This window comes from Tiliqua scincoides, chromosome 9 (assembly GCF_035046505.1).
Source record: "Tiliqua scincoides isolate rTilSci1 chromosome 9, rTilSci1.hap2, whole genome shotgun sequence".
In the NCBI taxonomy this organism is placed as follows: domain Eukaryota; kingdom Metazoa; phylum Chordata; class Lepidosauria; order Squamata; family Scincidae; genus Tiliqua; species Tiliqua scincoides.
Genome location: NC_089829.1, coordinates 42,659,136 through 42,669,683, shown reverse-complemented (window position 1 = coordinate 42,669,683; position 10,548 = coordinate 42,659,136). Strand labels below are relative to the sequence as shown.

The 10,548-nt window shown below is 44.3% G+C and overlaps 1 pseudogene; it reads right to left on the bottom strand.

The window, feature by feature from the left end:
* Positions 1–424: 424 nt before the first annotated feature.
* Positions 425–541, bottom strand: LOC136660901 (5S ribosomal RNA; annotated as a pseudogene).
* Positions 542–10,548: the final 10,007 nt, after the last annotated feature.

Here is a 10,548-nt window from a genome sequence, read left to right as displayed (position 1 = left end):
CAAAACCAATGCCATTTTTGGGTTCAGCACCAAAAGAATATTCTAAATTTGGTCAAACGTCCTTGGCAATTAAAAATGTTGTTGTTAATGGTATTTATATACTGCTTTTCAACAGGAGTAGTTCAAAGTGGTTTACATAGTGAAAAAAATTAATAAATTGTTCCCTGTCCCCAAAGTGCTCACAATTTAAAGAAATACAGAAGCGACCTCAGCAACAGGCACTAGAAAAGACACCATGCTGGGGTGAAAAGGAACAGTTGCTCTCCCCTTGCTAAATATAAGAGGACACCAGTTTGGAAGGCACTTCTTGCCCAGTTAGCATTTGGGGGGCGGGGTGTTAATCCTGAGTAATAGTTGGAGAAATGTTACACCTTCATCTCCTACTTATGGTTGGCAACTTTCAGTCTCAAAAGACTATGGTATAAGCCTACAGCACCCGGTATTCCCAGGTGGTCTCCCATCCAAGTACTAACCAGGCCTGACCCGGCTTAGCTTCTGAGATCAGATGAGATCAGGCATGTGCAATAGTCTTCCTGAAAGGAACTGATTGTCCACTATGGCAGTATTTCTCAATGCTTGTCCTCCACTGTAGAGCTTTACCTGGTCCACCTATTCGAAGTACCACAGGATGTAACTGGCGATGATATCATTGACTGTTACTTCTGAGTTGGGAAACCAGATGAAACTCAAAAAGTACCAGTAAGAGATTTAGGGTGGATGGGAGAGCTATTTTGGGTGCAGAAAAGCATGTTTTGGAGCTCTGCCCACCAAGCTGACACAAACGTTTGTTGTGTCGCGTTCTTAGTTTCACTGCTGGGCGACAGGTGTCCAGGGATCCTGAAAGTACACACCAGACACCACCTCAAGTACCCATACCACTGGTTGAGAAATACTGCATTATGGGAAACAAGAGAGTATATTGACTTTTGTCTTGATCCAATAGGGCTTCTCCTACTCTTGCTATTTGTTCTGGAATCAATCAGAGCAACATATGCAAACTTCCTTACATCGTGAGAGAACTTTCCCCATGACATGATGAAAAATTTGTGATGAAGCTTCCTCTGGTTCAGAAGGGACTGTGGCAAAGACTGGACATGTTGAAACATAAATCAGATCATACTGGGTTAGATTTGGAAGGGACTTTGGGGGTCATCTGGTCCAGCTTTGTGCAGGTAATTGCTGCAGAATCACTGACAGGTGACTTGGATGAAAAATAGTTGAAGGCACTTATCTCTCATGGCAGCTTGATCCTAACTAGAATTAAGCCAGTGTGCTAAGGGATTTATGACTTCTGGCAATGTGCACAGCATATCACTGGCTACTATTTTCCAACAGGAGTGCTGGGGTAGCCCTTCATCCTTGCTGGTGCCAGTAAGCCAGCAGGGGGGCATAGGAGGGGCAGAGCATAAGCAAAATGGGAAGGAAATTAAGACCTCCAGAGGGAAATTAAGACCTCCAGGGTGGGCAGAGGGTGGGTATCAGTGGCAGTGGCCCCATTTTGGCACCCAAACCCACCCTTCCCTCTACTTGTGCTAACTAAAGAGCTGTCACAGGTCGAAGTAGACCCATTGGAGACCTTGTGGGAGCGAAGGTAGATAAACAAATGGAATTTGTACTCTACCCCCACATGTTTCTAGCTGCCCACCAGAAGCAATGGAGCCCAGGCTGATGCTGCAGTGATCCATGGGCGCATTCAGGTAGGATTTGGCTTCTTCCCTTCTCTTTCTCTACTCCAGGTGTAATATACCAAACTAATTTAGAAAGGTTTCTGTTTTCCTAGTGCTATGACAATACAATTAAGGCCCAATCCAAAATGGTGCACACCAGCTCAGTGTCAGTGCGCAGTGTTGCAAATGTGCCGTAAGGCATGCCTGAGACACTTACTGCCGGGCCAGTGCAAGGCAGAGGAGAGGTGAGTGGGGACGTGGGGGGAGCTGCTCTGGATCGGGGGAAGGTGGGGGAAGGTGTGCCAGGGGGAGGGAGGGGGTTGGACCAGCAGAACTTGTCACAAACATCACCCTTGGGGTAGGGAAGGACCAGGGGAGATTCCCACGTCAACCAGGATTTAACCCTCCTCTGCCTACACCATCCTCCACAAACCCCCAAGAGCAATGTTTATTTATTTAGCTTATTCCAAGCCCCAGGTCCTATTAACATACATGTCCTTGGTTAATTACTGCACTCAATTTTCATATAAAAGATTTTTATTATAGCTTTAAGGGAGCTTCAATTGCTCCAATAACATATTTACATGAATTACAGTAGCTTAAAAACAAGAAAAGATCATATCTAAAAAGAGGCTAAAATTACCATCTTACAGGTCTCTCAGCATTTCTTCCAGTATAAAAGCTGTTAACCCCCAGCTCCCTTCCTCCTGCTGTCTGTGTTTTCAGGCACCCATGCCCAGGTTTTATTCTTTAAATTACTAATGCACTACACCTGGGTAACAAACACCCAACTTAATCCATCTTAAAGGGAAAGGGACTTGCCCCACCCCGTGACAGAGCTCAGCCCCTACCAGCCTGACATGGGACAACTTTACTCTGTGCCAGCTAGCAAGCGCAGAGTCGAGTAGCCCCACTGTGGGACCACTTCCCTTATTTGTAGGAAGGAGACAAATGCCCCCTTCCCCTGAGGAGCTCCGAGAAGCTGCCGGCAGTTGCCTGGCACTCTCAGGATGCCGCGACAGCTATTTCGGCATCGCTGCAACCCTGGGTGCTGGGCAGCTCAGGGTTGGGCTACACCTCTTTCAATAATGTGTCCTGCACTAATGACTACTGCAAGATTGCTACCTGGGTCTTGAGGTTAGATTTACCCCCTAGAAATACACCCGCTAGTATAAAGAATATCAAAAATATGTAAAGTTGTGGGAGCACTCTAAAAGCTGCTGCATAACAAAGAGGAACTTCCTTGTAGATGGCAACCTTTCCATTCCTTCCTCAGCACAGAAAGGGTTGTGAGCAACAGTAGGTTCCTTTCATAAACTCTCTTCCTGGAATTAGCCTTCCTAATGCCTCCCCTGGTGAAATTTGCTCCACAGGGAAACATTTTAAGGACAGCCTGTTTGAAATTCAGATTTCTGGCTGAATTCAGTTTTGTTTGCAAGCATCTTCTCCTCATTTGTTTACCAGCAAGTCCGCAGCTGAGAAGTGGAATGCTTTGCTATTTTCGATAATTAAGGAACAGGAGCTGCAGTCCATTGAGTCAACAGAAAGGCAATCTAATTGACTTTCCTGGGGTTGGGGTGGGGGAAAAGGCTCTAAAAGCCCATTATGAAAAGATTCTGGTGCTCCTTGCTTAGAGAGAACTGTCAGGCAGAAAAGAGTAGCTGGATGTTATGTTAGGGTGTAGATGATTCATTAGAACAAGAGCTCATTGTGGAAGTAACTTTTAAACCCTATCTTTTTTATGTATCAAAAGAGAAAAATGGGAGTGTAACTGCCACATAGTCATCACATGCTAAAAACAGGGGGGGAAGATGGAGATTTAATTGAAATTATCTATATAACTTCTGAGTTAGAATAATTAAGGCAAGGATCAGCCACCATAATGAAGAATATATACAGATTTTATTTAAACCTGAACAAAGCACGACTCTATTAAGCTCTTTCTCCAAACTCTCTGGTGAACTCCCATAAACACCACACACACACATATTGGCATGCCATGTGATACAGTTGTTGTGCCAAATTGTTGAGGTCACAGATTACTGGAAGTCCCTGCGTCTTCTACATAATGCTGCTAAATCTTTTAGATGTAAAATATGACTCCATTTTCAGACAGTCCAGTGAATGTTCAGAACTAAATATATTCCACTGAATGATCTAAAAATGCCTTGAATCAAAGGAATGTTTGTTGCACTTAAATCCCATTCAATTAGCAGGACAAGTGGGAAACCAGGGCCTCTGAGAGAAGGGTGCAGGGAATATGTCGTACATAGGCCTGGGGTCAAAAGGGGGACCCAGGAGCCAAAGGGAACCAAAAAGGAGGGCCCAGGAGCCAAAATCACATTTGACGGGAGAAGGGAAGGGGCCCCAAAGGAACTCTGTACACCCTGATAAAATTCCTCGCAGTGGCTCTGATGGAAACCATTAACAATATCCACAGGGTCTCAGTAGCACTTATGAATGACCAGGTCAATAGATATGTGTTTTGCTTCATCCATGATAACTTCTCAGAAGACAGAAAAGGTGCTCTGCGAATGGTATTGAAGATACTCAAGACTGTGGCCATCATGATGGTTCATTCTATGGACTGGTTCGAATAAGAACATTGTAGTCAGAAGGTTTTGGTGAAATTTGCATACATTATCCTTTAATTGAATGTGATTTTAGACACTTGGGTGAATCCTAGTATTAACCCAAAACCAGAACCTCTATGTCATTTACTCAGAAATAAGTTCCCCTGATCTCATTTGGACTGCCTCCCTTGTGTGTGTTTTATCCATCCGTCCACCAGACTCTTGGTGGCTTTATAGGAGAGAGAGCTCACCGTGCTACCCTGTCAAGCATGGATTCTTTCAATTGGATGTTCATCTTTGCATCTGTTTAGAAGGTATCAAGCCAGCACATTCTTTGCCTGCCCCTTCTTGTTCCACTTACAGTTCCTAACATCATTGACCTCTGTAGTAAATTTGCATGCGTGACATTGCCTTGTCTAGGTTGGTGCTTGTTGAACCTTGACTATTGTCTTCAGATTCTGCACAGGCATGGTGATTGAATGGATTGATTTAGAAAGTTATATGCAGCGTTCTGGTGGGGGTCTTGATGCCGGCCTACAGCAGTGTTTGCCCTAGTCCAAGGGAAGAGGTGATTCTGGAGGTGGTTGTCCTTCAGGGGACAGCACACAGTTAATTCAGTGTGCCTGCACACCCTTGAGATTACAGCCTCTATCTCTTAGCAACTGTGCTACAGCTGTTCATTCAACTGTGGTTATATACCCTGCAAATGACATAGTCTTCATACTAATTTTGGGAGGATGTATAATGGCAATAGTCTATGCACTGATTGAGCTATATGGTCGCAAAATGGAATTATTTCTTTGAAATAGATTTGTGTAGGTATGATCTCCTCACCACATTCTTTTCTTAATGAATAACAGGAGTCTTCTGCCAAATGCATTCAGGCAACCAGGATTATACTAATAGCTCATAATTCATAGCCTTAACTGCTGTAGAGATCAGTGGTTCTCAAACTTTTAGAACTGGGACCCATTTTTTAGAATGAGAATCTGTCAGGACCCACAGGAAATGATGTCATGACCAAAACTGACATCATCAGGCAAGAAAATTTTTAACAATCCTAGGCTGCAATCCTACCCACACATAACCTGGAGTAAGTTCCATTTACTACCATTGTTAAAAGCATATACGGAGTAGCCTGTTAAAAGTACAGATCTGTAACATTTCCCCAGATGCAGTCACATACCATGGTAGCATCAAGTCCAATAGATTAAAAATAAAATATTGAAATGAATGGGGACCCATCTGAAATTGACTCGTGACCCACCTAGAGCTTGCATTTTAAGACAAAAAGTTCTATGCTTTAACTCTCAAAAGGAAGATGGATCTTTTTTTCTTTTCCAATATGGGTTGTATCCTAAGGAGCACAAGTGGACATAAAGTGACATGATGGGCTGTTCCATGTGCAGTTGCTCAAGTATGTGTGGAAGATATTGCACAACATTGAAAGCATGTGGCTTCTTGTTGAATGACTTGTGCAAGTGGAAAGCCACTGCTGACATTTCAGATCAGATCATGCCTAAATAAACATTACTTTGAGTTCACGGGTACTTGTGAGCAGTGTAGGGTGAATGTTAGATATGTGAGGAGAAGGTAACCTGTCACTGCAGGAAAATGCTGTACTTCTCTTTGCTGATGGTAGGATTTAAAAGTGTTTTGGCATGGGGTTGGGGTTTCATGAGCTCACTCTTGTGGATGCTGTATCTGGGTTCAGCATCCACAAGATCAACCATGTCTGAACATGGCTATCAAGCACACCTAAATCTGCCACCCACATTTTGCAAGGAGTCCAGGCTTTGAGCTGCCTTTTAGACTGATGCAATCTAAAAGTTTAATGACTTTTTGGGCACAATCCTATGCAGGTCTACTCAGAAGTAAGTCCCATTGAAGGAGTTCAATGGAGTTACTCCCAGGAAAGTGTGGTCAGGATTGCAGCCTTAGTCTAATGACTTTTAGACGAATCCCATTTTTATCAAGAAAATGATGCAAATGTATGTGCAGACACAAGGTCAGGGCCAGCCAATCCATGAGGACAACTGAAGTGGTCACCTCAGGCAGGATATAGGTGGGGGGCATCTCTGTCAGCCTACTTGCCTCTGCTGTTCCTCCTCCTTCCAGGGTGTGAACCAGAAAAAGAAGAGGCGGACAGGAAGAGGAAGAGGAGGAAGAGGAAAATTAAATGTGGAGGGGTGGGAAGTGCTGAGATGGAAAATTGAAGGTTGGAAGGGCAGAGGCTGGAACATCATCAGGTAAGGGGGAAACATTTGACATGTAGCCTCAGGCATGAGGAGTTCCTGCTTCAGCCCTGCGGACTGGAGTCCTGTAGACAGCCAGTGGCATTGCTAGGGGGGTACAGGTTGCACCAGGTGACATGCATGGGGGGAAGACACTACTACTCACCAAAATTTTTAAAATCTGGATATTTTCAAATAATACCATCATGTTATATATCAATCGATGTGTAATTCCATACCGAATGCAATGAAACAAACCACATTGAAATATCTCTATCAAAAGATATAGCCAATAAAAACAGGGCAGGGAGACGGTACATCACCGTGCCCACTGCCCAGGGCATTGCCCCGCCCACTGCGTGGGAGGAAGCTCATCATAGGGGTGACATGCTGGCCTCTCGCACTGGGTGTCTCATACCCTAGTGATGCCGCTGCAGACACACAGAGGCAAAGTGTAAGATGTGAATCATGGTGGTTGGCAACCTTTGGTCTCGAAAGACTATGGTATAAGCCTACAGCACCCGGTATTCCCAGGCGGTCTCCCATCCAAGTACTAACCAGGCCTGACCCTGCTTAGTTTCCGAGATCAGGCATGTGCAGGGTATTGGAGAAACTGAACAGCACTGCTCTAAACTAAAAATTAGCAAACAAAAAAATGGAAATTGTTGCAATTACAAAAAAAAAAAAAAAAAACACCTCCTGGGAAATAGATTCCAAGGGCAGAGAATATTTCAAACAAAATCTTTAATTATATGCTTCAAACGCTAGCTTGTCGAGACTGAACACAAGTTCCAGACCAAAGGCTTTAAAGTAGGTGATCGGTCATCCATATCAAAGGCTTTCTCTTTCTCCTTCTTCTCTGGAAGAAGCAAGGGCAGCGCGTTAAGGTAAAACTTTCCTAGGTAATGGAGCAAATGGATCAGTGCAGCAGTTGACAGGACTACTTAACTGTAAAAGGTCAGGAGCAAAAAAGAGTTCACATTATCCCTCATCAAGAGGGGGAAGTTGGCAGAGAATAAAGACCTTTCTTTGGCTGGCTATTTTGGCCCAGCGTGTGCTCTACAGAAGGAAAAAAAAAATGAAATTGCCCTTTGGGGAATCAAAGAATACAGTCTCTGTGTTACTGAAGGGCTGATACCTAATCAGACTGCTCCTATAACCCTGCCAATTTAATGCAAAGACACACAACCATAAATATTGATGTACTCATGATGTAAAGGAGCTTGGGATTAATTGTCTCCATAAAGTGGAGTAATCGATATTGCCTCAACAGAACAATTAGACCACTCACAAATTGATTGCTCTGACCCCTAATGAGTTGTTTAAAAAAGAACAAGAAAAGAGCAAACCCTTGCTTAGGGTCTTTTTTTGGCAGGGGGTGGGTGGGTGGGTTGCCAAAGTTAAATGGCAAAATTCCCAAATGTCGCTTTGGATTGCTTCACGCGGACCTTCAGAGAGCTGTGCCTGATCACCGACAATCTTTTCAACAGGTTTTGCTTAATTGCACATCAGCTGGTCTCAAAAATGTCCAGAAGCTTGAATTGTGAGTCAAAGCGGGCTCTAAGGAACACAATAGCAAGTTAGTCTCCACTACATGGTGATTGTTGCCCCAGTTGTACTCCACACACTCCACCTCCTTTTTCTCCTCCCCCCACACACATAATTTTTTTAAAAGGCATAGGGGAGCACAGAACATTTGTTAAGTGGAGTAGTGGCCTAGAGTGTCTCCTTGGAGATGTTCTAAGCTAGCTCTCTTCTCTCCTGGGAGGTGCTCTAAGTCACATTTCCTTCTTCCCCACACACTTCCTCTTCTACTGCCCACTGATTTTTTTTTTTTTTAATTACAGGAGGGAAAGCAACAGTGGCAGACTAGGGCTGCAATCCTAACCACACTTTCCTGAGAGTAAGCACCATTGAACAAATAGGACTTACTTCTGAGTAGACCTGGTTAGGATTGCGCCCTAGGTCACATAAGGCATGTGGGTGGCTGACCGACCAGTGGGAATGTCAAGTGGATGGATGGTGAGCCACTTCATTAATGGGCCACTCATGCAAAGAACAGAGGCAAGCCAAGGAGGTTATCTGCTGAGGAAAAAGGGACTGAGTTCTATCAGTGGCAAAATTCCCTCAAAATTAACTCAGAAGGTTTGAGTTAAGCAGAAAGACAAGTTAAGAGTTGATTATATTCGATTGCACCAGTCTGAGTTTTGCATGTGTGTGTTTAAATTCCCTCAGGGTTTTTCAGGTCATTTTTGAGGCATATTAATTATTTGTAGTTCAGGCTTAGGGAGTCTCAATTGTTTCTGCTATTCCTGCTCATTCTCCATCCCTAGCCAGAACTCTAGCCATGGGTCCACAGTGACATCTGTATTATTCTGGGGTTTCAGAGTCAATGCCAGTTGTCCAGTCTGTGAAACAGAAGTCTCTGGCAATCTCTGAACGATGGGACTGCCAAAAGACATTTACAAGACCTATCTGGCTAGCAGTTGGCCAGGATATAGCATATATCGGAGTAGCCAAGTCTGGAATGTGTAAGATGTAAAAAGAAGCAAGGAAGGAAATCTTGAGCAGTGGCATCTTTGGGGGGGGGGGGGTTGCACCAGGTGATGCACATTGGGGGATGACACCACTACTGGCTAAAATTTTTAAAATTGTGATATTTTTGAATAATACCATCATGTAACATATCAACCAATGTGTAATTTCATGCAGAATGCAGTGAAACAAACCATATTGAAATAACTCTATACAATCAAAAGTTATAGCCAAAAAAAAAACAGTGCAGGTGGGGCAATGTTGCAACACCACCCCCACTATCCAGGACATTGCCCCGTCCACTGCTTGGCAGGACGTCCATCATAGGGGTGACACGCTGGCCTCCCACACTGGGTGACGTAAACCCTAATGACACCACTGTTCCTGAACATCAGGAGGGCCATCCAAATAAACCATTCCTGACTTCTTGACTGCCAGCACACGCTTCTAAGCCTGCTCACACCACTTCAGATCCTTCCACGCCTGCTCACACCACTTCACAATGCATACAGTAGAGTAGGGCATGTAAAATTATTGAGGCTGCAATCTTATATACACTTCCCTGGGATTGAGCTCCAGGGATTGAACACAATGGGACTTCCTTCTTACTACTTCATGCCTAGGATTGTGCTGTGACTCTGTACTACAGAACCGGTGTGGTGTAATGGCTAGCAGCAGAATCCCTTGCATGTCTACTTAGAAGTAAATAATATTGAGTGCAATGAGACTATCAGGTACAAATGAACTGGATTTCAAGCTAAGAAACTGAACTGTGAATCAGAACTTCCCTGGTTGGAATCTCACCTCTACCATGAGCTTGCGAGGGGACTTAGGTAAGCCACTTCATCTCAGTCCTCCCCATCTGCAGTATGAGGATAATAATGCTTGGTTATCTCTTTCAGAGTTGCTGAAAGGGCAGCGTCAAGGAAATGCATTTGAAGAGTTTTGCACACTCAGAAAGCACTGAGTGATATGCCTCAAGGGAGGCCCTATTATATCCTCTAAGGAGAACTCGTGCAGGGAAAGCGTCCTACAGGTAGACACAGCTGCGATAAAGGACATCAGCAAGAGGGATCTGAAGGCCTTACATAAGAACATAAGAACAGCCCCACTGGATCAGGCCATAGGCCCATCTAGTCCAGCTTCCTGTATCTCACAGCGGCCCACCAAATGCCCCAGGGAGCACACCAGATAACAAGAGACCTCATCCTGGTGCCCTCCCTTGCATCTGGCATTCTGACTTAACCCATTTCTAAAATCAGGAGGTTGCGCATACACATCATGGCTTGTACCCCATAATGGATTTTTCCTCCAGAAACTTGTCCAATCCCCTTTTAAAGGCGTCTAGGCTAGACGCCAGCACCACATCCTGTGGCAAGGAGTTCCACAGACCGACCACATGCTGAGTAAAGAAATATTTTCTTTTGTCTGTCCTAACCCGCCCAACACTCAATTTTAGTGGATGTCCCCTGGTTCTGGTATTATGTGAGAGTGTAAAGAGCATCTCCCTATCCACTCTGTCCATTCCCTGCATAATTT